The 25,137-nt window shown below is 50.1% G+C and overlaps 43 non-coding genes across 43 annotated transcripts; all 43 read left to right on the top strand.

Annotated features, from left to right (window-relative positions):
• Positions 1 to 74: 74 nt before the first annotated feature.
• On the top strand, positions 75 to 148 carry Trnan-guu. Its single transcript has one exon. It is a non-coding gene; the product is annotated as a tRNA-Asn (tRNA).
• A 689-nt stretch (positions 149 to 837) lies between these two features.
• Positions 838 to 909, top strand: Trnat-cgu. Its single transcript has one exon. It is a non-coding gene; the product is annotated as a tRNA-Thr (tRNA).
• A 333-nt stretch (positions 910 to 1,242) lies between these two features.
• Positions 1,243 to 1,316, top strand: Trnan-guu. Its single transcript has one exon. It is a non-coding gene; the product is annotated as a tRNA-Asn (tRNA).
• A 689-nt stretch (positions 1,317 to 2,005) lies between these two features.
• Positions 2,006 to 2,077, top strand: Trnat-cgu. The gene has a single exon. It is a non-coding gene; the product is annotated as a tRNA-Thr (tRNA).
• A 333-nt stretch (positions 2,078 to 2,410) lies between these two features.
• Positions 2,411 to 2,484, top strand: Trnan-guu. The gene has a single exon. It is a non-coding gene; the product is annotated as a tRNA-Asn (tRNA).
• Positions 2,485 to 3,173: 689 nt separating this feature from the next.
• Positions 3,174 to 3,245, top strand: Trnat-cgu. The gene has a single exon. It is a non-coding gene; the product is annotated as a tRNA-Thr (tRNA).
• Positions 3,246 to 3,578: 333 nt separating this feature from the next.
• On the top strand, positions 3,579 to 3,652 carry Trnan-guu. The gene has a single exon. It is a non-coding gene; the product is annotated as a tRNA-Asn (tRNA).
• Positions 3,653 to 4,341: 689 nt separating this feature from the next.
• On the top strand, positions 4,342 to 4,413 carry Trnat-cgu. The gene has a single exon. It is a non-coding gene; the product is annotated as a tRNA-Thr (tRNA).
• Positions 4,414 to 4,746: 333 nt separating this feature from the next.
• Positions 4,747 to 4,820, top strand: Trnan-guu. The gene has a single exon. It is a non-coding gene; the product is annotated as a tRNA-Asn (tRNA).
• A 689-nt stretch (positions 4,821 to 5,509) lies between these two features.
• Trnat-cgu lies at positions 5,510 to 5,581 on the top strand. Its single transcript has one exon. It is a non-coding gene; the product is annotated as a tRNA-Thr (tRNA).
• Positions 5,582 to 5,914: 333 nt separating this feature from the next.
• Positions 5,915 to 5,988, top strand: Trnan-guu. The gene has a single exon. It is a non-coding gene; the product is annotated as a tRNA-Asn (tRNA).
• Positions 5,989 to 6,677: 689 nt separating this feature from the next.
• On the top strand, positions 6,678 to 6,749 carry Trnat-cgu. The gene has a single exon. It is a non-coding gene; the product is annotated as a tRNA-Thr (tRNA).
• Positions 6,750 to 7,082: 333 nt separating this feature from the next.
• On the top strand, positions 7,083 to 7,156 carry Trnan-guu. The gene has a single exon. It is a non-coding gene; the product is annotated as a tRNA-Asn (tRNA).
• A 689-nt stretch (positions 7,157 to 7,845) lies between these two features.
• Positions 7,846 to 7,917, top strand: Trnat-cgu. Its single transcript has one exon. It is a non-coding gene; the product is annotated as a tRNA-Thr (tRNA).
• Positions 7,918 to 8,250: 333 nt separating this feature from the next.
• Trnan-guu lies at positions 8,251 to 8,324 on the top strand. The gene has a single exon. It is a non-coding gene; the product is annotated as a tRNA-Asn (tRNA).
• A 689-nt stretch (positions 8,325 to 9,013) lies between these two features.
• Trnat-cgu lies at positions 9,014 to 9,085 on the top strand. The gene has a single exon. It is a non-coding gene; the product is annotated as a tRNA-Thr (tRNA).
• A 333-nt stretch (positions 9,086 to 9,418) lies between these two features.
• On the top strand, positions 9,419 to 9,492 carry Trnan-guu. Its single transcript has one exon. It is a non-coding gene; the product is annotated as a tRNA-Asn (tRNA).
• A 689-nt stretch (positions 9,493 to 10,181) lies between these two features.
• Trnat-cgu lies at positions 10,182 to 10,253 on the top strand. Its single transcript has one exon. It is a non-coding gene; the product is annotated as a tRNA-Thr (tRNA).
• Positions 10,254 to 10,586: 333 nt separating this feature from the next.
• Trnan-guu lies at positions 10,587 to 10,660 on the top strand. The gene has a single exon. It is a non-coding gene; the product is annotated as a tRNA-Asn (tRNA).
• A 689-nt stretch (positions 10,661 to 11,349) lies between these two features.
• Trnat-cgu lies at positions 11,350 to 11,421 on the top strand. The gene has a single exon. It is a non-coding gene; the product is annotated as a tRNA-Thr (tRNA).
• A 333-nt stretch (positions 11,422 to 11,754) lies between these two features.
• Positions 11,755 to 11,828, top strand: Trnan-guu. The gene has a single exon. It is a non-coding gene; the product is annotated as a tRNA-Asn (tRNA).
• Positions 11,829 to 12,517: 689 nt separating this feature from the next.
• On the top strand, positions 12,518 to 12,589 carry Trnat-cgu. The gene has a single exon. It is a non-coding gene; the product is annotated as a tRNA-Thr (tRNA).
• Positions 12,590 to 12,922: 333 nt separating this feature from the next.
• Trnan-guu lies at positions 12,923 to 12,996 on the top strand. The gene has a single exon. It is a non-coding gene; the product is annotated as a tRNA-Asn (tRNA).
• A 689-nt stretch (positions 12,997 to 13,685) lies between these two features.
• On the top strand, positions 13,686 to 13,757 carry Trnat-cgu. Its single transcript has one exon. It is a non-coding gene; the product is annotated as a tRNA-Thr (tRNA).
• Positions 13,758 to 14,090: 333 nt separating this feature from the next.
• Positions 14,091 to 14,164, top strand: Trnan-guu. Its single transcript has one exon. It is a non-coding gene; the product is annotated as a tRNA-Asn (tRNA).
• A 649-nt stretch (positions 14,165 to 14,813) lies between these two features.
• On the top strand, positions 14,814 to 14,885 carry Trnat-cgu. Its single transcript has one exon. It is a non-coding gene; the product is annotated as a tRNA-Thr (tRNA).
• Positions 14,886 to 15,218: 333 nt separating this feature from the next.
• Positions 15,219 to 15,292, top strand: Trnan-guu. The gene has a single exon. It is a non-coding gene; the product is annotated as a tRNA-Asn (tRNA).
• A 689-nt stretch (positions 15,293 to 15,981) lies between these two features.
• On the top strand, positions 15,982 to 16,053 carry Trnat-cgu. Its single transcript has one exon. It is a non-coding gene; the product is annotated as a tRNA-Thr (tRNA).
• Positions 16,054 to 16,386: 333 nt separating this feature from the next.
• Positions 16,387 to 16,460, top strand: Trnan-guu. The gene has a single exon. It is a non-coding gene; the product is annotated as a tRNA-Asn (tRNA).
• A 689-nt stretch (positions 16,461 to 17,149) lies between these two features.
• Positions 17,150 to 17,221, top strand: Trnat-cgu. Its single transcript has one exon. It is a non-coding gene; the product is annotated as a tRNA-Thr (tRNA).
• Positions 17,222 to 17,554: 333 nt separating this feature from the next.
• Trnan-guu lies at positions 17,555 to 17,628 on the top strand. Its single transcript has one exon. It is a non-coding gene; the product is annotated as a tRNA-Asn (tRNA).
• Positions 17,629 to 18,317: 689 nt separating this feature from the next.
• Positions 18,318 to 18,389, top strand: Trnat-cgu. The gene has a single exon. It is a non-coding gene; the product is annotated as a tRNA-Thr (tRNA).
• A 333-nt stretch (positions 18,390 to 18,722) lies between these two features.
• Positions 18,723 to 18,796, top strand: Trnan-guu. Its single transcript has one exon. It is a non-coding gene; the product is annotated as a tRNA-Asn (tRNA).
• A 689-nt stretch (positions 18,797 to 19,485) lies between these two features.
• Positions 19,486 to 19,557, top strand: Trnat-cgu. The gene has a single exon. It is a non-coding gene; the product is annotated as a tRNA-Thr (tRNA).
• A 333-nt stretch (positions 19,558 to 19,890) lies between these two features.
• On the top strand, positions 19,891 to 19,964 carry Trnan-guu. The gene has a single exon. It is a non-coding gene; the product is annotated as a tRNA-Asn (tRNA).
• Positions 19,965 to 20,653: 689 nt separating this feature from the next.
• Trnat-cgu lies at positions 20,654 to 20,725 on the top strand. The gene has a single exon. It is a non-coding gene; the product is annotated as a tRNA-Thr (tRNA).
• Positions 20,726 to 21,058: 333 nt separating this feature from the next.
• Trnan-guu lies at positions 21,059 to 21,132 on the top strand. The gene has a single exon. It is a non-coding gene; the product is annotated as a tRNA-Asn (tRNA).
• A 689-nt stretch (positions 21,133 to 21,821) lies between these two features.
• Trnat-cgu lies at positions 21,822 to 21,893 on the top strand. The gene has a single exon. It is a non-coding gene; the product is annotated as a tRNA-Thr (tRNA).
• Positions 21,894 to 22,226: 333 nt separating this feature from the next.
• Trnan-guu lies at positions 22,227 to 22,300 on the top strand. Its single transcript has one exon. It is a non-coding gene; the product is annotated as a tRNA-Asn (tRNA).
• Positions 22,301 to 22,989: 689 nt separating this feature from the next.
• Trnat-cgu lies at positions 22,990 to 23,061 on the top strand. The gene has a single exon. It is a non-coding gene; the product is annotated as a tRNA-Thr (tRNA).
• A 333-nt stretch (positions 23,062 to 23,394) lies between these two features.
• On the top strand, positions 23,395 to 23,468 carry Trnan-guu. The gene has a single exon. It is a non-coding gene; the product is annotated as a tRNA-Asn (tRNA).
• A 689-nt stretch (positions 23,469 to 24,157) lies between these two features.
• Trnat-cgu lies at positions 24,158 to 24,229 on the top strand. The gene has a single exon. It is a non-coding gene; the product is annotated as a tRNA-Thr (tRNA).
• A 333-nt stretch (positions 24,230 to 24,562) lies between these two features.
• Positions 24,563 to 24,636, top strand: Trnan-guu. The gene has a single exon. It is a non-coding gene; the product is annotated as a tRNA-Asn (tRNA).
• Positions 24,637 to 25,137: the final 501 nt, after the last annotated feature.

Raw genomic sequence — 25,137 nt, 5'->3', positions numbered from 1 at the left:
ACCATTCTGCGAGATTCCTGCAGAAGGTATACGAATTGCGTTGATATACAGAGCACAAGGGAGCCAAAGTCAAGGCCTCCGTGGCGCAATCGGCTAGCGCGTTCGGCTGTTAACCGAAAGGTTGGTGGTTCGAGCCCACCCAGGGGCGAAATCGTTTTAACCGGCACCGAGGTGAGGGCATACGTCAACTTTGTTAGAGATACACAGCTAGTGTGACAATTTGGCTGCGTTTGAGTGATGCCACAGAGCCTTATACACATTCAGCCAAGTGACACTGTAGGTAAAAACATGGCCCTACACAGACGTTCTGCTGTTTTCCTTTTTATTCGTCATGTGTGACACTGCAGTAGAGGGACGCCCGCTACAAAAGACGTATTCTTTACATTCAATTTCAGCATATACGTCGCGAGTGCCATATGACAGGGCCTGTCTCTCGATGTCGATTTGTATTTGGTGTGTCTTAAGTGTCGGTCTGCAGTAGGCCGCTGTTGGCCGAGCGACGTGCAGTCGCCTTACATGAAGCCCCATGGGCAACGCCAGTGCCACTGTGGACAACAGCGCACTGTAGCCAGAGAGAGGAGCCGAAAGGCGCATTTCGCAGTCGAGCCACGCTATCCCACAAGCTGTGCACTAGGTCAGGATTGTGCAGACCGCTAACTTTTGGTGGGCCGACGCTCGTCGTCGATCGTAAGGGCGAAACATTCAAGAGATTTGGAAAACGGCAATGTGGACACCCCCAGCAGCAGCTGTGTGCCAAGTCCGATATCTGGTCGAGGGCTGCAAGATTCAGTATGATGAAGTAACAATTTGGGGATAGCTCACAAACGCTAAGCTGCCGCCTTCTTAGCTCAGTGGTAGAGCACTGGTCTCGTAAACCAGGGGTCGTGAGTTCGAACCTCACAGAAGGCATTCATTTTTTAAACCTTCCTGCAAGGAGCGGAGCTATCTCGAGCAGCATCTAACACATGGCAGTACACTGAATGAAAGGGATGTTCTACAACCTATGACAAGTATTCTACTGGCCTCAGAGGTTTTCTGAATGCATAGGCAGAACATTGGTTTGTATGCATTTTGTAGTATAATGTCATGCTTGGCGATGTCATTCGTTTACGAGCCTCGCTACAGTGTGCATGCACGTTATCCATGTGAAGAGGCGTAAGCAAATGCTACCATTCTGCGAGATTCCTGCAGAAGGTATACGAATTGCGTTGATATACAGAGCACAAGGGAGCCAAAGTCAAGGCCTCCGTGGCGCAATCGGCTAGCGCGTTCGGCTGTTAACCGAAAGGTTGGTGGTTCGAGCCCACCCGGGGGCGAAATCGTTTTAACCGGCACCGAGGTGAGGGCATACGTCAACTTTGTTAGAGATACACAGCTAGTGTGACAATTTGGCTGCGTTTGAGTGATGCCACAGAGCCTTATACACATTCAGCCAAGTGACACTGTAGGTAAAAACATGGCCCTACACAGACGTTCTGCTGTTTTCCTTTTTATTCGTCATGTGTGACACTGCAGTAGAGGGACGCCCGCTACAAAAGACGTATTCTTTACATTCAATTTCAGCATATACGTCGCGAGTGCCATATGACAGGGCCTGTCTCTCGATGTCGATTTGTATTTGGTGTGTCTTAAGTGTCGGTCTGCAGTAGGCCGCTGTTGGCCGAGCGACGTGCAGTCGCCTTACATGAAGCCCCATGGGCAACGCCAGTGCCACTGTGGACAACAGCGCACTGTAGCCAGAGAGAGGAGCCGAAAGGCGCATTTCGCAGTCGAGCCACGCTATCCCACAAGCTGTGCACTAGGTCAGGATTGTGCAGACCGCTAACTTTTGGTGGGCCGACGCTCGTCGTCGATCGTAAGGGCGAAACATTCAAGAGATTTGGAAAACGGCAATGTGGACACCCCCAGCAGCAGCTGTGTGCCAAGTCCGATATCTGGTCGAGGGCTGCAAGATTCAGTATGATGAAGTAACAATTTGGGGATAGCTCACAAACGCTAAGCTGCCGCCTTCTTAGCTCAGTGGTAGAGCACTGGTCTCGTAAACCAGGGGTCGTGAGTTCGAACCTCACAGAAGGCATTCATTTTTTAAACCTTCCTGCAAGGAGCGGAGCTATCTCGAGCAGCATCTAACACATGGCAGTACACTGAATGAAAGGGATGTTCTACAACCTATGACAAGTATTCTACTGGCCTCAGAGGTTTTCTGAATGCATAGGCAGAACATTGGTTTGTATGCATTTTGTAGTATAATGTCATGCTTGGCGATGTCATTCGTTTACGAGCCTCGCTACAGTGTGCATGCACGTTATCCATGTGAAGAGGCGTAAGCAAATGCTACCATTCTGCGAGATTCCTGCAGAAGGTATACGAATTGCGTTGATATACAGAGCACAAGGGAGCCAAAGTCAAGGCCTCCGTGGCGCAATCGGCTAGCGCGTTCGGCTGTTAACCGAAAGGTTGGTGGTTCGAGCCCACCCAGGGGCGAAATCGTTTTAACCGGCACCGAGGTGAGGGCATACGTCAACTTTGTTAGAGATACACAGCTAGTGTGACAATTTGGCTGCGTTTGAGTGATGCCACAGAGCCTTATACACATTCAGCCAAGTGACACTGTAGGTAAAAACATGGCCCTACACAGACGTTCTGCTGTTTTCCTTTTTATTCGTCATGTGTGACACTGCAGTAGAGGGACGCCCGCTACAAAAGACGTATTCTTTACATTCAATTTCAGCATATACGTCGCGAGTGCCATATGACAGGGCCTGTCTCTCGATGTCGATTTGTATTTGGTGTGTCTTAAGTGTCGGTCTGCAGTAGGCCGCTGTTGGCCGAGCGACGTGCAGTCGCCTTACATGAAGCCCCATGGGCAACGCCAGTGCCACTGTGGACAACAGCGCACTGTAGCCAGAGAGAGGAGCCGAAAGGCGCATTTCGCAGTCGAGCCACGCTATCCCACAAGCTGTGCACTAGGTCAGGATTGTGCAGACCGCTAACTTTTGGTGGGCCGACGCTCGTCGTCGATCGTAAGGGCGAAACATTCAAGAGATTTGGAAAACGGCAATGTGGACACCCCCAGCAGCAGCTGTGTGCCAAATCCGATATCTGGTCGAGGGCTGCAAGATTCAGTATGATGAAGTAACAATTTGGGGATAGCTCACAAACGCTAAGCTGCCGCCTTCTTAGCTCAGTGGTAGAGCACTGGTCTCGTAAACCAGGGGTCGTGAGTTCGAACCTCACAGAAGGCATTCATTTTTTAAACCTTCCTGCAAGGAGCGGAGCTATCTCGAGCAGCATCTAACACATGGCAGTACACTGAATGAAAGGGATGTTCTACAACCTATGACAAGTATTCTACTGGCCTCAGAGGTTTTCTGAATGCATAGGCAGAACATTGGTTTGTATGCATTTTGTAGTATAATGTCATGCTTGGCGATGTCATTCGTTTACGAGCCTCGCTACAGTGTGCATGCACGTTATCCATGTGAAGAGGCGTAAGCAAATGCTACCATTCTGCGAGATTCCTGCAGAAGGTATACGAATTGCGTTGATATACAGAGCACAAGGGAGCCAAAGTCAAGGCCTCCGTGGCGCAATCGGCTAGCGCGTTCGGCTGTTAACCGAAAGGTTGGTGGTTCGAGCCCACCCGGGGGCGAAATCGTTTTAACCGGCACCGAGGTGAGGGCATACGTCAACTTTGTTAGAGATACACAGCTAGTGTGACAATTTGGCTGCGTTTGAGTGATGCCACAGAGCCTTATACACATTCAGCCAAGTGACACTGTAGGTAAAAACATGGCCCTACACAGACGTTCTGCTGTTTTCCTTTTTATTCGTCATGTGTGACACTGCAGTAGAGGGACGCCCGCTACAAAAGACGTATTCTTTACATTCAATTTCAGCATATACGTCGCGAGTGCCATATGACAGGGCCTGTCTCTCGATGTCGATTTGTATTTGGTGTGTCTTAAGTGTCGGTCTGCAGTAGGCCGCTGTTGGCCGAGCGACGTGCAGTCGCCTTACATGAAGCCCCATGGGCAACGCCAGTGCCACTGTGGACAACAGCGCACTGTAGCCAGAGAGAGGAGCCGAAAGGCGCATTTCGCAGTCGAGCCACGCTATCCCACAAGCTGTGCACTAGGTCAGGATTGTGCAGACCGCTAACTTTTGGTGGGCCGACGCTCGTCGTCGATCGTAAGGGCGAAACATTCAAGAGATTTGGAAAACGGCAATGTGGACACCCCCAGCAGCAGCTGTGTGCCAAGTCCGATATCTGGTCGAGGGCTGCAAGATTCAGTATGATGAAGTAACAATTTGGGGATAGCTCACAAACGCTAAGCTGCCGCCTTCTTAGCTCAGTGGTAGAGCACTGGTCTCGTAAACCAGGGGTCGTGAGTTCGAACCTCACAGAAGGCATTCATTTTTTAAACCTTCCTGCAAGGAGCGGAGCTATCTCGAGCAGCATCTAACACATGGCAGTACACTGAATGAAAGGGATGTTCTACAACCTATGACAAGTATTCTACTGGCCTCAGAGGTTTTCTGAATGCATAGGCAGAACATTGGTTTGTATGCATTTTGTAGTATAATGTCATGCTTGGCGATGTCATTCGTTTACGAGCCTCGCTACAGTGTGCATGCACGTTATCCATGTGAAGAGGCGTAAGCAAATGCTACCATTCTGCGAGATTCCTGCAGAAGGTATACGAATTGCGTTGATATACAGAGCACAAGGGAGCCAAAGTCAAGGCCTCCGTGGCGCAATCGGCTAGCGCGTTCGGCTGTTAACCGAAAGGTTGGTGGTTCGAGCCCACCCGGGGGCGAAATCGTTTTAACCGGCACCGAGGTGAGGGCATACGTCAACTTTGTTAGAGATACACAGCTAGTGTGACAATTTGGCTGCGTTTGAGTGATGCCACAGAGCCTTATACACATTCAGCCAAGTGACACTGTAGGTAAAAACATGGCCCTACACAGACGTTCTGCTGTTTTCCTTTTTATTCGTCATGTGTGACACTGCAGTAGAGGGACGCCCGCTACAAAAGACGTATTCTTTACATTCAATTTCAGCATATACGTCGCGAGTGCCATATGACAGGGCCTGTCTCTCGATGTCGATTTGTATTTGGTGTGTCTTAAGTGTCGGTCTGCAGTAGGCCGCTGTTGGCCGAGCGACGTGCAGTCGCCTTACATGAAGCCCCATGGGCAACGCCAGTGCCACTGTGGACAACAGCGCACTGTAGCCAGAGAGAGGAGCCGAAAGGCGCATTTCGCAGTCGAGCCACGCTATCCCACAAGCTGTGCACTAGGTCAGGATTGTGCAGACCGCTAACTTTTGGTGGGCCGACGCTCGTCGTCGATCGTAAGGGCGAAACATTCAAGAGATTTGGAAAACGGCAATGTGGACACCCCCAGCAGCAGCTGTGTGCCAAGTCCGATATCTGGTCGAGGGCTGCAAGATTCAGTATGATGAAGTAACAATTTGGGGATAGCTCACAAACGCTAAGCTGCCGCCTTCTTAGCTCAGTGGTAGAGCACTGGTCTCGTAAACCAGGGGTCGTGAGTTCGAACCTCACAGAAGGCATTCATTTTTTAAACCTTCCTGCAAGGAGCGGAGCTATCTCGAGCAGCATCTAACACATGGCAGTACACTGAATGAAAGGGATGTTCTACAACCTATGACAAGTATTCTACTGGCCTCAGAGGTTTTCTGAATGCATAGGCAGAACATTGGTTTGTATGCATTTTGTAGTATAATGTCATGCTTGGCGATGTCATTCGTTTACGAGCCTCGCTACAGTGTGCATGCACGTTATCCATGTGAAGAGGCGTAAGCAAATGCTACCATTCTGCGAGATTCCTGCAGAAGGTATACGAATTGCGTTGATATACAGAGCACAAGGGAGCCAAAGTCAAGGCCTCCGTGGCGCAATCGGCTAGCGCGTTCGGCTGTTAACCGAAAGGTTGGTGGTTCGAGCCCACCCGGGGGCGAAATCGTTTTAACCGGCACCGAGGTGAGGGCATACGTCAACTTTGTTAGAGATACACAGCTAGTGTGACAATTTGGCTGCGTTTGAGTGATGCCACAGAGCCTTATACACATTCAGCCAAGTGACACTGTAGGTAAAAACATGGCCCTACACAGACGTTCTGCTGTTTTCCTTTTTATTCGTCATGTGTGACACTGCAGTAGAGGGACGCCCGCTACAAAAGACGTATTCTTTACATTCAATTTCAGCATATACGTCGCGAGTGCCATATGACAGGGCCTGTCTCTCGATGTCGATTTGTATTTGGTGTGTCTTAAGTGTCGGTCTGCAGTAGGCCGCTGTTGGCCGAGCGACGTGCAGTCGCCTTACATGAAGCCCCATGGGCAACGCCAGTGCCACTGTGGACAACAGCGCACTGTAGCCAGAGAGAGGAGCCGAAAGGCGCATTTCGCAGTCGAGCCACGCTATCCCACAAGCTGTGCACTAGGTCAGGATTGTGCAGACCGCTAACTTTTGGTGGGCCGACGCTCGTCGTCGATCGTAAGGGCGAAACATTCAAGAGATTTGGAAAACGGCAATGTGGACACCCCCAGCAGCAGCTGTGTGCCAAGTCCGATATCTGGTCGAGGGCTGCAAGATTCAGTATGATGAAGTAACAATTTGGGGATAGCTCACAAACGCTAAGCTGCCGCCTACTTAGCTCAGTGGTAGAGCACTGGTCTCGTAAACCAGGGGTCGTGAGTTCGAACCTCACAGAAGGCATTCATTTTTTAAACCTTCCTGCAAGGAGCGGAGCTATCTCGAGCAGCATCTAACACATGGCAGTACACTGAATGAAAGGGATGTTCTACAACCTATGACAAGTATTCTACTGGCCTCAGAGGTTTTCTGAATGCATAGGCAGAACATTGGTTTGTATGCATTTTGTAGTATAATGTCATGCTTGGCGATGTCATTCGTTTACGAGCCTCGCTACAGTGTGCATGCACGTTATCCATGTGAAGAGGCGTAAGCAAATGCTACCATTCTGCGAGATTCCTGCAGAAGGTATACGAATTGCGTTGATATACAGAGCACAAGGGAGCCAAAGTCAAGGCCTCCGTGGCGCAATCGGCTAGCGCGTTCGGCTGTTAACCGAAAGGTTGGTGGTTCGAGCCCACCCGGGGGCGAAATCGTTTTAACCGGCACCGAGGTGAGGGCATACGTCAACTTTGTTAGAGATACACAGCTAGTGTGACAATTTGGCTGCGTTTGAGTGATGCCACAGAGCCTTATACACATTCAGCCAAGTGACACTGTAGGTAAAAACATGGCCCTACACAGACGTTCTGCTGTTTTCCTTTTTATTCGTCATGTGTGACACTGCAGTAGAGGGACGCCCGCTACAAAAGACGTATTCTTTACATTCAATTTCAGCATATACGTCGCGAGTGCCATATGACAGGGCCTGTCTCTCGATGTCGATTTGTATTTGGTGTGTCTTAAGTGTCGGTCTGCAGTAGGCCGCTGTTGGCCGAGCGACGTGCAGTCGCCTTACATGAAGCCCCATGGGCAACGCCAGTGCCACTGTGGACAACAGCGCACTGTAGCCAGAGAGAGGAGCCGAAAGGCGCATTTCGCAGTCGAGCCACGCTATCCCACAAGCTGTGCACTAGGTCAGGATTGTGCAGACCGCTAACTTTTGGTGGGCCGACGCTCGTCGTCGATCGTAAGGGCGAAACATTCAAGAGATTTGGAAAACGGCAATGTGGACACCCCCAGCAGCAGCTGTGTGCCAAATCCGATATCTGGTCGAGGGCTGCAAGATTCAGTATGATGAAGTAACAATTTGGGGATAGCTCACAAACGCTAAGCTGCCGCCTTCTTAGCTCAGTGGTAGAGCACTGGTCTCGTAAACCAGGGGTCGTGAGTTCGAACCTCACAGAAGGCATTCATTTTTTAAACCTTCCTGCAAGGAGCGGAGCTATCTCGAGCAGCATCTAACACATGGCAGTACACTGAATGAAAGGGATGTTCTACAACCTATGACAAGTATTCTACTGGCCTCAGAGGTTTTCTGAATGCATAGGCAGAACATTGGTTTGTATGCATTTTGTAGTATAATGTCATGCTTGGCGATGTCATTCGTTTACGAGCCTCGCTACAGTGTGCATGCACGTTATCCATGTGAAGAGGCGTAAGCAAATGCTACCATTCTGCGAGATTCCTGCAGAAGGTATACGAATTGCGTTGATATACAGAGCACAAGGGAGCCAAAGTCAAGGCCTCCGTGGCGCAATCGGCTAGCGCGTTCGGCTGTTAACCGAAAGGTTGGTGGTTCGAGCCCACCCGGGGGCGAAATCGTTTTAACCGGCACCGAGGTGAGGGCATACGTCAACTTTGTTAGAGATACACAGCTAGTGTGACAATTTGGCTGCGTTTGAGTGATGCCACAGAGCCTTATACACATTCAGCCAAGTGACACTGTAGGTAAAAACATGGCCCTACACAGACGTTCTGCTGTTTTCCTTTTTATTCGTCATGTGTGACACTGCAGTAGAGGGACGCCCGCTACAAAAGACGTATTCTTTACATTCAATTTCAGCATATACGTCGCGAGTGCCATATGACAGGGCCTGTCTCTCGATGTCGATTTGTATTTGGTGTGTCTTAAGTGTCGGTCTGCAGTAGGCCGCTGTTGGCCGAGCGACGTGCAGTCGCCTTACATGAAGCCCCATGGGCAACGCCAGTGCCACTGTGGACAACAGCGCACTGTAGCCAGAGAGAGGAGCCGAAAGGCGCATTTCGCAGTCGAGCCACGCTATCCCACAAGCTGTGCACTAGGTCAGGATTGTGCAGACCGCTAACTTTTGGTGGGCCGACGCTCGTCGTCGATCGTAAGGGCGAAACATTCAAGAGATTTGGAAAACGGCAATGTGGACACCCCCAGCAGCAGCTGTGTGCCAAATCCGATATCTGGTCGAGGGCTGCAAGATTCAGTATGATGAAGTAACAATTTGGGGATAGCTCACAAACGCTAAGCTGCCGCCTTCTTAGCTCAGTGGTAGAGCACTGGTCTCGTAAACCAGGGGTCGTGAGTTCGAACCTCACAGAAGGCATTCATTTTTTAAACCTTCCTGCAAGGAGCGGAGCTATCTCGAGCAGCATCTAACACATGGCAGTACACTGAATGAAAGGGATGTTCTACAACCTATGACAAGTATTCTACTGGCCTCAGAGGTTTTCTGAATGCATAGGCAGAACATTGGTTTGTATGCATTTTGTAGTATAATGTCATGCTTGGCGATGTCATTCGTTTACGAGCCTCGCTACAGTGTGCATGCACGTTATCCATGTGAAGAGGCGTAAGCAAATGCTACCATTCTGCGAGATTCCTGCAGAAGGTATACGAATTGCGTTGATATACAGAGCACAAGGGAGCCAAAGTCAAGGCCTCCGTGGCGCAATCGGCTAGCGCGTTCGGCTGTTAACCGAAAGGTTGGTGGTTCGAGCCCACCCGGGGGCGAAATCGTTTTAACCGGCACCGAGGTGAGGGCATACGTCAACTTTGTTAGAGATACACAGCTAGTGTGACAATTTGGCTGCGTTTGAGTGATGCCACAGAGCCTTATACACATTCAGCCAAGTGACACTGTAGGTAAAAACATGGCCCTACACAGACGTTCTGCTGTTTTCCTTTTTATTCGTCATGTGTGACACTGCAGTAGAGGGACGCCCGCTACAAAAGACGTATTCTTTACATTCAATTTCAGCATATACGTCGCGAGTGCCATATGACAGGGCCTGTCTCTCGATGTCGATTTGTATTTGGTGTGTCTTAAGTGTCGGTCTGCAGTAGGCCGCTGTTGGCCGAGCGACGTGCAGTCGCCTTACATGAAGCCCCATGGGCAACGCCAGTGCCACTGTGGACAACAGCGCACTGTAGCCAGAGAGAGGAGCCGAAAGGCGCATTTCGCAGTCGAGCCACGCTATCCCACAAGCTGTGCACTAGGTCAGGATTGTGCAGACCGCTAACTTTTGGTGGGCCGACGCTCGTCGTCGATCGTAAGGGCGAAACATTCAAGAGATTTGGAAAACGGCAATGTGGACACCCCCAGCAGCAGCTGTGTGCCAAGTCCGATATCTGGTCGAGGGCTGCAAGATTCAGTATGATGAAGTAACAATTTGGGGATAGCTCACAAACGCTAAGCTGCCGCCTTCTTAGCTCAGTGGTAGAGCACTGGTCTCGTAAACCAGGGGTCGTGAGTTCGAACCTCACAGAAGGCATTCATTTTTTAAACCTTCCTGCAAGGAGCGGAGCTATCTCGAGCAGCATCTAACACATGGCAGTACACTGAATGAAAGGGATGTTCTACAACCTATGACAAGTATTCTACTGGCCTCAGAGGTTTTCTGAATGCATAGGCAGAACATTGGTTTGTATGCATTTTGTAGTATAATGTCATGCTTGGCGATGTCATTCGTTTACGAGCCTCGCTACAGTGTGCATGCACGTTATCCATGTGAAGAGGCGTAAGCAAATGCTACCATTCTGCGAGATTCCTGCAGAAGGTATACGAATTGCGTTGATATACAGAGCACAAGGGAGCCAAAGTCAAGGCCTCCGTGGCGCAATCGGCTAGCGCGTTCGGCTGTTAACCGAAAGGTTGGTGGTTCGAGCCCACCCGGGGGCGAAATCGTTTTAACCGGCACCGAGGTGAGGGCATACGTCAACTTTGTTAGAGATACACAGCTAGTGTGACAATTTGGCTGCGTTTGAGTGATGCCACAGAGCCTTATACACATTCAGCCAAGTGACACTGTAGGTAAAAACATGGCCCTACACAGACGTTCTGCTGTTTTCCTTTTTATTCGTCATGTGTGACACTGCAGTAGAGGGACGCCCGCTACAAAAGACGTATTCTTTACATTCAATTTCAGCATATACGTCGCGAGTGCCATATGACAGGGCCTGTCTCTCGATGTCGATTTGTATTTGGTGTGTCTTAAGTGTCGGTCTGCAGTAGGCCGCTGTTGGCCGAGCGACGTGCAGTCGCCTTACATGAAGCCCCATGGGCAACGCCAGTGCCACTGTGGACAACAGCGCACTGTAGCCAGAGAGAGGAGCCGAAAGGCGCATTTCGCAGTCGAGCCACGCTATCCCACAAGCTGTGCACTAGGTCAGGATTGTGCAGACCGCTAACTTTTGGTGGGCCGACGCTCGTCGTCGATCGTAAGGGCGAAACATTCAAGAGATTTGGAAAACGGCAATGTGGACACCCCCAGCAGCAGCTGTGTGCCAAGTCCGATATCTGGTCGAGGGCTGCAAGATTCAGTATGATGAAGTAACAATTTGGGGATAGCTCACAAACGCTAAGCTGCCGCCTTCTTAGCTCAGTGGTAGAGCACTGGTCTCGTAAACCAGGGGTCGTGAGTTCGAACCTCACAGAAGGCATTCATTTTTTAAACCTTCCTGCAAGGAGCGGAGCTATCTCGAGCAGCATCTAACACATGGCAGTACACTGAATGAAAGGGATGTTCTACAACCTATGACAAGTATCCTACTGGCCTCAGAGGTTTTCTGAATGCATAGGCAGAACATTGGTTTGTATGCATTTTGTAGTATAATGTCATGCTTGGCGATGTCATTCGTTTACGAGCCTCGCTACAGTGTGCATGCACGTTATCCATGTGAAGAGGCGTAAGCAAATGCTACCATTCTGCGAGATTCCTGCAGAAGGTATACGAATTGCGTTGATATACAGAGCACAAGGGAGCCAAAGCCAAGGCCTCCGTGGCGCAATCGGCTAGCGCGTTCGGCTGTTAACCGAAAGGTTGGTGGTTCGAGCCCACCCGGGGGCGAAATCGTTTTAACCGGCACCGAGGTGAGGGCATACGTCAACTTTGTTAGAGATACACAGCTAGTGTGACAATTTGGCTGCGTTTGAGTGATGCCACAGAGCCTTATACACATTCAGCCAAGTGACACTGTAGGTAAAAACATGGCCCTACACAGACGTTCTGCTGTTTTCCTTTTTATTCGTCATGTGTGACACTGCAGTAGAGGGACGCCCGCTACAAAAGACGTATTCTTTACATTCAATTTCAGCATATACGTCGCGAGTGCCATATGACAGGGCCTGTCTCTCGATGTCGATTTGTATTTGGTGTGTCTTAAGTGTCGGTCTGCAGTAGGCCGCTGTTGGCCGAGCGACGTGCAGTCGCCTTACATGAAGCCCCATGGGCAACGCCAGTGCCACTGTGGACAACAGCGCACTGTAGCCAGAGAGAGGAGCCGAAAGGCGCATTTCGCAGTCGAGCCACGCTATCCCACAAGCTGTGCACTAGGTCAGGATTGTGCAGACCGCTAACTTTTGGTGGGCCGACGCTCGTCGTCGATCGTAAGGGCGAAACATTCAAGAGAATTGGAAAACGGCAATGTGGACACCCCCAGCAGCAGCTGTGTGCCAAATCCGATATCTGGTCGAGGGCTGCAAGATTCAGTATGATGAAGTAACAATTTGGGGATAGCTCACAAACGCTAAGCTGCCGCCTTCTTAGCTCAGTGGTAGAGCACTGGTCTCGTAAACCAGGGGTCGTGAGTTCGAACCTCACAGAAGGCATTCATTTTTTAAACCTTCCTGCAAGGAGCGGAGCTATCTCGAGCAGCATCTAACACATGGCAGTACACTGAATGAAAGGGATGTTCTACAACCTATGACAAGTATTCTACTGGCCTCAGAGGTTTTCTGAATGCATAGGCAGAACATTGGTTTGTATGCATTTTGTAGTATAATGTCATGCTTGGCGATGTCATTCGTTTACGAGCCTCGCTACAGTGTGCATGCACGTTATCCATGTGAAGAGGCGTAAGCAAATGCTACCATTCTGCGAGATTCCTGCAGAAGGTATACGAATTGCGTTGATATACAGAGCACAAGGGAGCCAAAGTCAAGGCCTCCGTGGCGCAATCGGCTAGCGCGTTCGGCTGTTAACCGAAAGGTTGGTGGTTCGAGCCCACCCGGGGGCGAAATCGTTTTAACCGGCACCGAGGTGAGGGCATACGTCAACTTTGTTAGAGATACACAGCTAGTGTGACAATTTGGCTGCGTTTGAGTGATGCCACAGAGCCTTATACACATTCAGCCAAGTGACACTGTAGGTAAAAACATGGCCCTACACAGACGTTCTGCTGTTTTCCTTTTTATTCGTCATGTGTGACACTGCAGTAGAGGGACGCCCGCTACAAAAGACGTATTCTTTACATTCAATTTCAGCATATACGTCGCGAGTGCCATATGACAGGGCCTGTCTCTCGATGTCGATTTGTATTTGGTGTGTCTTAAGTGTCGGTCTGCAGTAGGCCGCTGTTGGCCGAGCGACGTGCAGTCGCCTTACATGAAGCCCCATGGGCAACGCCAGTGCCACTGTGGACAACAGCGCACTGTAGCCAGAGAGAGGAGCCGAAAGGCGCATTTCGCAGTCGAGCCACGCTATCCCACAAGCTGTGCACTAGGTCAGGATTGTGCAGACCGCTAACTTTTGGTGGGCCGACGCTCGTCGTCGATCGTAAGGGCGAAACATTCAAGAGAATTGGAAAACGGCAATGTGGACACCCCCAGCAGCAGCTGTGTGCCAAATCCGATATCTGGTCGAGGGCTGCAAGATTCAGTATGATGAAGTAACAATTTGGGGATAGCTCACAAACGCTAAGCTGCCGCCTTCTTAGCTCAGTGGTAGAGCACTGGTCTCGTAAACCAGGGGTCGTGAGTTCGAACCTCACAGAAGGCATTCATTTTTTAAACCTTCCTGCAAGGAGCGGAGCTATCTCGAGCAGCATCTAACACATGGCAGTACACTGAATGAAAGGGATGTTCTACAACCTATGACAAGTATTCTACTGGCCTCAGAGGTTTTCTGAATGCATAGGCAGAACATTGGTTTGTATGCATTTTGTAGTATAATGTCATGCTTGGCGATGTCATTCGTTTACGAGCCTCGCTACAGTGTGCATGCACGTTATCCATGTGAAGAGGCGTAAGCAAATGCTACCATTCTGCGAGATTCCTGCAGAAGGTATACGAATTGCGTTGATATACAGAGCACAAGGGAGCCAAAGTCAAGGCCTCCGTGGCGCAATCGGCTAGCGCGTTCGGCTGTTAACCGAAAGGTTGGTGGTTCGAGCCCACCCGGGGGCGAAATCGTTTTAACCGGCACCGAGGTGAGGGCATACGTCAACTTTGTTAGAGATACACAGCTAGTGTGACAATTTGGCTGCGTTTGAGTGATGCCACAGAGCCTTATACACATTCAGCCAAGTGACACTGTAGGTAAAAACATGGCCCTACACAGACGTTCTGCTGTTTTCCTTTTTATTCGTCATGTGTGACACTGCAGTAGAGGGACGCCCGCTACAAAAGACGTATTCTTTACATTCAATTTCAGCATATACGTCGCGAGTGCCATATGACAGGGCCTGTCTCTCGATGTCGATTTGTATTTGGTGTGTCTTAAGTGTCGGTCTGCAGTAAGCCCCATGGGCAACGCCAGTGCCACTGTGGACAACAGCGCACTGTAGCCAGAGAGAGGAGCCGAAAGGCGCATTTCGCAGTCGAGCCACGCTATCCCACAAGCTGTGCACTAGGTCAGGATTGTGCAGACCGCTAACTTTTGGTGGGCCGACGCTCGTCGTCGATCGTAAGGGCGAAACATTCAAGAGATTTGGAAAACGGCAATGTGGACACCCCCAGCAGCAGCTGTGTGCCAAATCCGATATCTGGTCGAGGGCTGCAAGATTCAGTATGATGAAGTAACAATTTGGGGATAGCTCACAAACGCTAAGCTGCCGCCTTCTTAGCTCAGTGGTAGAGCACTGGTCTCGTAAACCAGGGGTCGTGAGTTCGAACCTCACAGAAGGCATTCATTTTTTAAACCTTCCTGCAAGGAGCGGAGCTATCTCGAGCAGCATCTAACACATGGCAGTACACTGAATGAAAGGGATGTTCTACAACCTATGACAAGTATTCTACTGGCCTCAGAGGTTTTCTGAATGCATAGGCAGAACATTGGTTTGTATGCATTTTGTAGTATAATGTCATGCTTGGCGATGTCATTCGTTTACGAGCCTCGCTACAGTGTGCATGCACGTTATCCATGTGAAGAGGCGTAAGCAAATGCTACCATTCTGCGAGATTCCTGCAGAAGGTATACGAATTGCGTTGATATACAGAGCACAAGGGAGCCAAAGTCAAGGCCTCCGTGGCGCAATCGGCTAGCGCGTTCGGCTGTTAACCGAAAGGTTGGTGGTTCGAGCCCACCCGGGGGCGAAATCGTTTTAACCGGCACCGAGGTGAGGGCATACGTCAACTTTGTTAGAGATACACAGCTAGTGTGACAATTTGGCTGCGTTTGAGTGATGCCACAGAGCCTTATACACATTCAGCCAAGTGACACTGTAGGTAAAAACATGGCCCTACACAGACGTTCTGCTGTTTTCCTTTTTATTCGTCATGTGTGACACTGCAGTAGAGGGACGCCCGCTACAAAAGACGTATTCTTTACATTCAATTTCAGCGTATACGTCGCGAGTGCCATATGACAGGGCCTGTCTCTCGATGTCGATTTGTATTTGGTGTGTCTTAAGTGTCGGTCTGCAGTAGGCCGCTGTTGGCCGAGCGACGTGCAGTCGCCTTACATGAAGCCCCATGGGCAACGCCAGTGCCACTGTGGACAACAGCGCACTGTAGCCAGAGAGAGGAGCCGAAAGGCGCATTTCGCAGTCGAGCCACGCTATCCCACAAGCTGTGCACTAGGTCAGGATTGTGCAGACCGCTAACTTTTGGTGGGCCGACGCTCGTCGTCGATCGTAAGGGCGAAACATTCAAGAGATTTGGAAAACGGCAATGTGGACACCCCCAGCAGCAGCTGTGTGCCAAATCCGATATCTGGTCGAGGGCTGCAAGATTCAGTATGATGAAGTAACAATTTGGGGATAGCTCACAAACGCTAAGCTGCCGCCTTCTTAGCTCAGTGGTAGAGCACTGGTCTCGTAAACCAGGGGTCGTGAGTTCGAACCTCACAGAAGGCATTCATTTTTTAAACCTTCCTGCAAGGAGCGGAGCTATCTCGAGCAGCATCTAACACATGGCAGTACACTGAATGAAAGGGATGTTCTACAACCTATGACAAGTATTCTACTGGCCTCAGAGGTTTTCTGAATGCATAGGCAGAACATTGGTTTGTATGCATTTTGTAGTATAATGTCATGCTTGGCGATGTCATTCGTTTACGAGCCTCGCTACAGTGTGCATGCACGTTATCCATGTGAAGAGGCGTAAGCAAATGCTACCATTCTGCGAGATTCCTGCAGAAGGTATACGAATTGCGTTGATATACAGAGCACAAGGGAGCCAAAGTCAAGGCCTCCGTGGCGCAATCGGCTAGCGCGTTCGGCTGTTAACCGAAAGGTTGGTGGTTCGAGCCCACCCGGGGGCGAAATCGTTTTAACCGGCACCGAGGTGAGGGCATACGTCAACTTTGTTAGAGATACACAGCTAGTGTGACAATTTGGCTGCGTTTGAGTGATGCCACAGAGCCTTATACACATTCAGCCAAGTGACACTGTAGGTAAAAACATGGCCCTACACAGACGTTCTGCTGTTTTCCTTTTTATTCGTCATGTGTGACACTGCAGTAGAGGGACGCCCGCTACAAAAGACGTATTCTTTACATTCAATTTCAGCATATACGTCGCGAGTGCCATATGACAGGGCCTGTCTCTCGATGTCGATTTGTATTTGGTGTGTCTTAAGTGTCGGTCTGCAGTAGGCCGCTGTTGGCCGAGCGACGTGCAGTCGCCTTACATGAAGCCCCATGGGCAACGCCAGTGCCACTGTGGACAACAGCGCACTGTAGCCAGAGAGAGGAGCCGAAAGGCGCATTTCGCAGTCGAGCCACGCTATCCCACAAGCTGTGCACTAGGTCAGGATTGTGCAGACCGCTAACTTTTGGTGGGCCGACGCTCGTCGTCGATCGTAAGGGCGAAACATTCAAGAGATTTGGAAAACGGCAATGTGGACACCCCCAGCAGCAGCTGTGTGCCAAATCCGATATCTGGTCGAGGGCTGCAAGATTCAGTATGATGAAGTAACAATTTGGGGATAGCTCACAAACGCTAAGCTGCCGCCTTCTTAGCTCAGTGGTAGAGCACTGGTCTCGTAAACCAGGGGTCGTGAGTTCGAACCTCACAGAAGGCATTCATTTTTTAAACCTTCCTGCAAGGAGCGGAGCTATCTCGAGCAGCATCTAACACATGGCAGTACACTGAATGAAAGGGATGTTCTACAACCTATGACAAGTATTCTACTGGCCTCAGAGGTTTTCTGAATGCATAGGCAGAACATTGGTTTGTATGCATTTTGTAGTATAATGTCATGCTTGGCGATGTCATTCGTTTACGAGCCTCGCTACAGTGTGCATGCACGTTATCCATGTGAAGAGGCGTAAGCAAATGCTACCATTCTGCGAGATTCCTGCAGAAGGTATACGAATTGCGTTGATATACAGAGCACAAGGGAGCCAAAGTCAAGGCCTCCGTGGCGCAATCGGCTAGCGCGTTCGGCTGTTAACCGAAAGGTTGGTGGTTCGAGCCCACCCGGGGGCGAAATCGTTTTAACCGGCACCGAGGTGAGGGCATACGTCAACTTTGTTAGAGATACACAGCTAGTGTGACAATTTGGCTGCGTTTGAGTGATGCCACAGAGCCTTATACACATTCAGCCAAGTGACACTGTAGGTAAAAACATGGCCCTACACAGACGTTCTGCTGTTTTCCTTTTTATTCGTCATGTGTGACACTGCAGTAGAGGGACGCCCGCTACAAAAGACGTATTCTTTACATTCAATTTCAGCATATACGTCGCGAGTGCCATATGACAGGGCCTGTCTCTCGATGTCGATTTGTATTTGGTGTGTCTTAAGTGTCGGTCTGCAGTAGGCCGCTGTTGGCCGAGCGACGTGCAGTCGCCTTACATGAAGCCCCATGGGCAACGCCAGTGCCACTGTGGACAACAGCGCACTGTAGCCAGAGAGAGGAGCCGAAAGGCGCATTTCGCAGTCGAGCCACGCTATCCCACAAGCTGTGCACTAGGTCAGGATTGTGCAGACCGCTAACTTTTGGTGGGCCGACGCTCGTCGTCGATCGTAAGGGCGAAACATTCAAGAGATTTGGAAAACGGCAATGTGGACACCCCCAGCAGCAGCTGTGTGCCAAATCCGATATCTGGTCGAGGGCTGCAAGATTCAGTATGATGAAGTAACAATTTGGGGATAGCTCACAAACGCTAAGCTGCTGCCTTCTTAGCTCAGTGGTAGAGCACTGGTCTCGTAAACCAGGGGTCGTGAGTTCGAACCTCACAGAAGGCATTCATTTTTTAAACCTTCCTGCAAGGAGCGGAGCTATCTCGAGCAGCATCTAACACATGGCAGTACACTGAATGAAAGGGATGTTCTACAACCTATGACAAGTATTCTACTGGCCTCAGAGGTTTTCTGAATGCATAGGCAGAACATTGGTTTGTATGCATTTTGTAGTATAATGTCATGCTTGGCGATGTCATTCGTTTACGAGCCTCGCTACAGTGTGCATGCACGTTATCCATGAGAAGAGGCGTAAGCAAATGCTACCATTCTGCGAGATTCCTGCAGAAGGTATACGAATTGCGTTGATATACAGAGCACAAGGGAGCCAAAGTCAAGGCCTCCGTGGCGCAATCGGCTAGCGCGTTCGGCTGTTAACCGAAAGGTTGGTGGTTCGAGCCCACCCGGGGGTGAAATCGTTTTAACCGGCACCGAGGTGAGGACATACGTCAACTTTGTTACAGATACACAGCTAGTGTGACAATTTGGCTGCGTTTGAGTGATGCCACAGAGCCTTATACACATTCAGCCACGTGACACTGTAGGTAAAAACATGGCCCTACACAGACGTTCTGCTGTTTTCCTTTTTATTCGTCATGTGTGACACTGCAGTAGAGGGACGCCCGCTACAAAAGACGTATTCTTTACATTCAATTTCAGCATATACGTCGCGAGTGCCATATGACAGGGCCTGTCTCTCGATGTCGATTTGTATTTGGTGTGTCTTAAGTGTCGGTCTGCAGTAGGCCGCTGTTGGCCGAGCGACGTGCAGTCGCCTTACATGAAGCCCCATGGGCAACGCCAGTGCCACTGTGGACAACAGCGCACTGTAGCCAGAGAGAGGAGCCGAAAGGCGCATTTCGCAGTCGAGCCACGCTATCCCACAAGCTGTGCACTAGGTCAGGATTGTGCAGACCGCTAACTTTTGGTGGGCCGACGCTCGTCGTCGATCGTAAGGGCGAAACATTCAAGAGATTTGGAAAACGGCAATGTGGACACCCCCAGCAGCAGCTGTGTGCCAAATCCGATATCTGGTCGAGGGCTGCAAGATTCAGTATGATGAAGTAACAATTTGGGGATAGCTCACAAACGCTAAGCTGCCGCCTTCTTAGCTCAGTGGTAGAGCACTGGTCTCGTAAACCAGGGGTCGTGAGTTCGAACCTCACAGAAGGCATTCATTTTTTAAACCTTCCTGCAAGGAGCGGAGCTATCTCGAGCAGCATCTAACACATGGCAGTACACTGAATGAAAGGGATGTTCTACAACCTATGACAAGTATTCTACTGGCCTCAGAGGTTTTCTGAATGCATAGGCAGAACATTGGTTTGTATGCATTTTGTAGTATAATGTCATGCTTGGCGATGTCATTCGTTTACGAGCCTCGCTACAGTGTGCATGCACGTTATCCATGTGAAGAGGCGTAAGCAAATGCTACCATTCTGCGAGATTCCTGCAGAAGGTATACGAATTGCGTTGATATACAGAGCACAAGGGAGCCAAAGTCAAGGCCTCCGTGGCGCAATCGGCTAGCGCGTTCGGCTGTTAACCGAAAGGTTGGTGGTTCGAGCCCACCCGGGGGCGAAATCGTTTTAACCGGCACCGAGGTGAGGGCATACGTCAACTTTGTTAGAGATACACAGCTAGTGTGACAATTTGGCTGCGTTTGAGTGATGCCACAGAGCCTTATACACATTCAGCCAAGTGACACTGTAGGTAAAAACATGGCCCTACACAGACGTTCTGCTGTTTTCCTTTTTATTCGTCATGTGTGACACTGCAGTAGAGGGACGCCCGCTACAAAAGACGTATTCTTTACATTCAATTTCAGCATATACGTCGCGAGTGCCATATGACAGGGCCTGTCTCTCGATGTCGATTTGTATTTGGTGTGTCTTAAGTGTCGGTCTGCAGTAGGCCGCTGTTGGCCGAGCGACGTGCAGTCGCCTTACATGAAGCCCCATGGGCAACGCCAGTGCCACTGTGGACAACAGCGCACTGTAGCCAGAGAGAGGAGCCGAAAGGCGCATTTCGCAGTCGAGCCACGCTATCCCACAAGCTGTGCACTAGGTCAGGATTGTGCAGACCGCTAACTTTTGGTGGGCCGACGCTCGTCGTCGATCGTAAGGGCGAAACATTCAAGAGATTTGGAAAACGGCAATGTGGACACCCCCAGCAGCAGCTGTGTGCCAAATCCGATATCTGGTCGAGGGCTGCAAGATTCAGTATGATGAAGTAACAATTTGGGGATAGCTCACAAACGCTAAGCTGCTGCCTTCTTAGCTCAGTGGTAGAGCACTGGTCTCGTAAACCAGGGGTCGTGAGTTCGAACCTCACAGAAGGCATTCATTTTTTAAACCTTCCTGCAAGGAGCGGAGCTATCTCGAGCAGCATCTAACACATGGCAGTACACTGAATGAAAGGGATGTTCTACAACCTATGACAAGTATTCTACTGGCCTCAGAGGTTTTCTGAATGCATAGGCAGAACATTGGTTTGTATGCATTTTGTAGTATAATGTCATGCTTGGCGATGTCATTCGTTTACGAGCCTCGCTACAGTGTGCATGCACGTTATCCATGAGAAGAGGCGTAAGCAAATGCTACCATTCTGCGAGATTCCTGCAGAAGGTATACGAATTGCGTTGATATACAGAGCACAAGGGAGCCAAAGTCAAGGCCTCCGTGGCGCAATCGGCTAGCGCGTTCGGCTGTTAACCGAAAGGTTGGTGGTTCGAGCCCACCCGGGGGTGAAATCGTTTTAACCGGCACCGAGGTGAGGACATACGTCAACTTTGTTAGAGATACACAGCTAGTGTGACAATTTGGCTGCGTTTGAGTGATGCCACAGAGCCTTATACACATTCAGCCAAGTGACACTGTAGGTAAAAACATGGCCCTACACAGACGTTCTGCTGTTTTCCTTTTTATTCGTCATGTGTGACACTGCAGTAGAGGGACGCCCGCTACAAAAGACGTATTCTTTACATTCAATTTCAGCATATACGTCGCGAGTGCCATATGACAGGGCCTGTCTCTCGATGTCGATTTGTATTTGGTGTGTCTTAAGTGTCGGTCTGCAGTAGGCCGCTGTTGGCCGAGCGACGTGCAGTCGCCTTACATGAAGCCCTATGGGCAACGCCAGTGCCACTGTGGACAACAGCGCACTGTAGCCAGAGAGAGGAGCCGAAAGGCGCATTTCGCAGTCGAGCCACGCTATCCCACAAGCTGTGCACTAGGTCAGGATTGTGCAGACCGCTAACTTTTGGTGGGCCGACGCTCGTCGTCGATCGTAAGGGCGAAACATTCAAGAGATTTGGAAAACGGCAATGTGGACACCCCCAGCAGCAGCTGTGTGCCAAATCCGATATCTGGTCGAGGGCTGCAAGATTCAGTATGATGAAGTAACAATTTGGGGATAGCTCACAAACGCTAAGCTGCCGCCTTCTTAGCTCAGTGGTAGAGCACTGGTCTCGTAAACCAGGGGTCGTGAGTTCGAACCTCACAGAAGGCATTCATTTTTTAAACCTTCCTGCAAGGAGCGGAGCTATCTCGAGCAGCATCTAACACATGGCAGTACACTGAATGAAAGGGATGTTCTACAACCTATGACAAGTATTCTACTGGCCTCAGAGGTTTTCTGAATGCATAGGCAGAACATTGGTTTGTATGCATTTTGTAGTATAATGTCATGCTTGGCGATGTCATTCGTTTACGAGCCTCGCTACAGTGTGCATGCACGTTATCCATGTGAAGAGGCGTAAGCAAATGCTACCATTCTGCGAGATTCCTGCAGAAGGTATACGAATTGCGTTGATATACAGAGCACAAGGGAGTCAAAGTCAAGGCCTCCGTGGCGCAATCGGCTAGCGCGTTCGGCTGTTAACCGAAAGGTTGGTGGTTCGAGCCCACCCGGGGGCGAAATCGTTTTAACCGGCACCGAGGTGAGGGCATACGTCAACTTTGTTAGAGATACACAGCTAGTGTGACAATTTGGCTGCGTTTGAGTGATGCCACAGAGCCTTATACACATTCAGCCAAGTGACACTGTAGGTAAAAACATGGCCCTACACAGACGTTCTGCTGTTTTCCTTTTTATTCGTCATGTGTGACACTGCAGTAGAGGGACGCCCGCTACAAAAGACGTATTCTTTACATTCAATTTCAGCATATACGTCGCGAGTGCCATATGACAGGGCCTGTCTCTCGATGTCGATTTGTATTTGGTGTGTCTTAAGTGTCGGTCTGCAGTAGGCCGCTGTTGGCCGAGCGACGTGCAGTCGCCTTACATGAAGCCCCATGGGCAACGCCAGTGCCACTGTGGACAACAGCGCACTGTAGCCAGAGAGAGGAGCCGAAAGGCGCATTTCGCAGTCGAGCCACGCTATCCCACAAGCTGTGCACTAGGTCAGGATTGTGCAGACCGCTAACTTTTGGTGGGCCGACGCTCGTCGTCGATCGTAAGGGCGAAACATTCAAGAGATTTGGAAAACGGCAATGTGGACACCCCCAGCAGCAGCTGTGTGCCAAATCCGATATCTGGTCGAGGGCTGCAAGATTCAGTATGATGAAGTAACAATTTGGGGATAGCTCACAAACGCTAAGCTGCCGCCTTCTTAGCTCAGTGGTAGAGCACTGGTCTCGTAAACCAGGGGTCGTGAGTTCGAACCTCACAGAAGGCATTCATTTTTTAAACCTTCCTGCAAGGAGCGGAGCTATCTCGAGCAGCATCTAACACATGGCAGTACACTGAATGAAAGGGATGTTCTACAACCTATGACAAGTATTCTACTGGCCTCAGAGGTTTTCTGAATGCATAGGCAGAACATTGGTTTGTATGCACTTTGTAGTATAATGTCATGCTTGGCGATGTCATTCGTTTACGAGCCTCGCTACAGTGTGCATGCACGTTATCCATGTGAAGAGGCGTAAGCAAATGCTACCATTCTGCGAGATTCCTGCAGAAGGTATACGAATTGCGTTGATATACAGAGCACAAGGGAGTCAAAGTCAAGGCCTCCGTGGCGCAATCGGCTAGCGCGTTCGGCTGTTAACCGAAAGGTTGGTGGTTCGAGCCCACCCGGGGGCGAAATCGTTTTAACCGGCACCGAGGTGAGGGCATACGTCAACTTTGTTAGAGATACACAGCTAGTGTGACAATTTGGCTGCGTTTGAGTGATGCCACAGAGCCTTATACACATTCAGCCAAGTGACACTGTAGGTAAAAACATGGCCCTACACAGACGTTCTGCTGTTTTCCTTTTTATTCGTCATGTGTGACACTGCAGTAGAGGGACGCCCGCTACAAAAGACGTATTCTTTACATTCAATTTCAGCATATACGTCGCGAGTGCCATATGACAGGGCCTGTCTCTCGATGTCGATTTGTATTTGGTGTGTCTTAAGTGTCGGTCTGCAGTAGGCCGCTGTTGGCCGAGCGACGTGCAGTCGCCTTACATGAAGCCCCATGGGCAACGCCAGTGCCACTGTGGACAACAGCGCACTGTAGCCAGAGAGAGGAGCCGAAAGGCGCATTTCGCAGTCGAGCCACGCTATCCCACAAGCTGTGCACTAGGTCAGGATTGTGCAGACCGCTAACTTTTGGTGGGCCGACGCTCGTCGTCGATCGTAAGGGCGAAACATTCAAGAGATTTGGAAAACGGCAATGTGGACACCCCCAGCAGCAGCTGTGTGCCAAATCCGATATCTGGTCGAGGGCTGCAAGATTCAGTATGATGAAGTAACAATTTGGGGATAGCTCACAAACGCTAAGCTGCCGCCTTCTTAGCTCAGTGGTAGAGCACTGGTCTCGTAAACCAGGGGTCGTGAGTTCGAACCTCACAGAAGGCATTCATTTTTTAAACCTTCCTGCAAGGAGCGGAGCTATCTCGAGCAGCATCTAACACATGGCAGTACACTGAATGAAAGGGATGTTCTACAACCTATGACAAGTATTCTACTGGCCTCAGAGGTTTTCTGAATGCATAGGCAGAACATTGGTTTGTATGCATTTTGTAGTATAATGTCATGCTTGGCGATGTCATTCGTTTACGAGCCTCGCTACAGTGTGCATGCACGTTATCCATGTGAAGAGGCGTAAGCAAATGCTACCATTCTGCGAGATTCCTGCAGAAGGTATACGAATTGCGTTGATATACAGAGCACAAGGGAGCCAAAGTCAAGGCCTCCGTGGCGCAATCGGCTAGCGCGTTCGGCTGTTAACCGAAAGGTTGGTGGTTCGAGCCCACCCGGGGGCGAAATCGTTTCAACCGGCACCGAGGTGAGGGCATACGTCAACTTTGTTAGAGATACACAGCTAGTGTGACAATTTGGCTGCGTTTGAGTGATGCCACAGAGCCTTATACACATTCAGCCAAGTGACACTGTAGGTAAAAACATGGCCCTACACAGACGTTCTGCTGTTTTCCTTTTTATTCGTCATGTGTGACACTGCAGTAGAGGGACGCCCGCTACAAAAGACGTATTCTTTACATTCAATTTCAGCATATACGTCGCGAGTGCCATATGACAGGGCCTGTCTCTCGATGTCGATTTGTATTTGGTGTGTCTTAAGTGTCGGTCTGCAGTAGGCCGCTGTTGGCCGAGCGACGTGCAGTCGCCTTACATGAAGCCCCATGGGCAACGCCAGTGCCACTGTGGACAACAGCGCACTGTAGCCAGAGAGAGGAGCCGAAAGGCGCATTTCGCAGTCGAGCCACGCTATCCCACAAGCTGTGCACTAGGTCAGGATTGTGCAG

Source organism: Schistocerca americana, chromosome 5 (genome assembly GCF_021461395.2).
Source record: "Schistocerca americana isolate TAMUIC-IGC-003095 chromosome 5, iqSchAmer2.1, whole genome shotgun sequence".
Lineage (NCBI taxonomy): Eukaryota > Metazoa > Arthropoda > Insecta > Orthoptera > Acrididae > Schistocerca > Schistocerca americana.
Note: the sequence above shows the minus strand (reverse complement) of the source record. Positions and strands in the feature narration are given on the sequence as shown.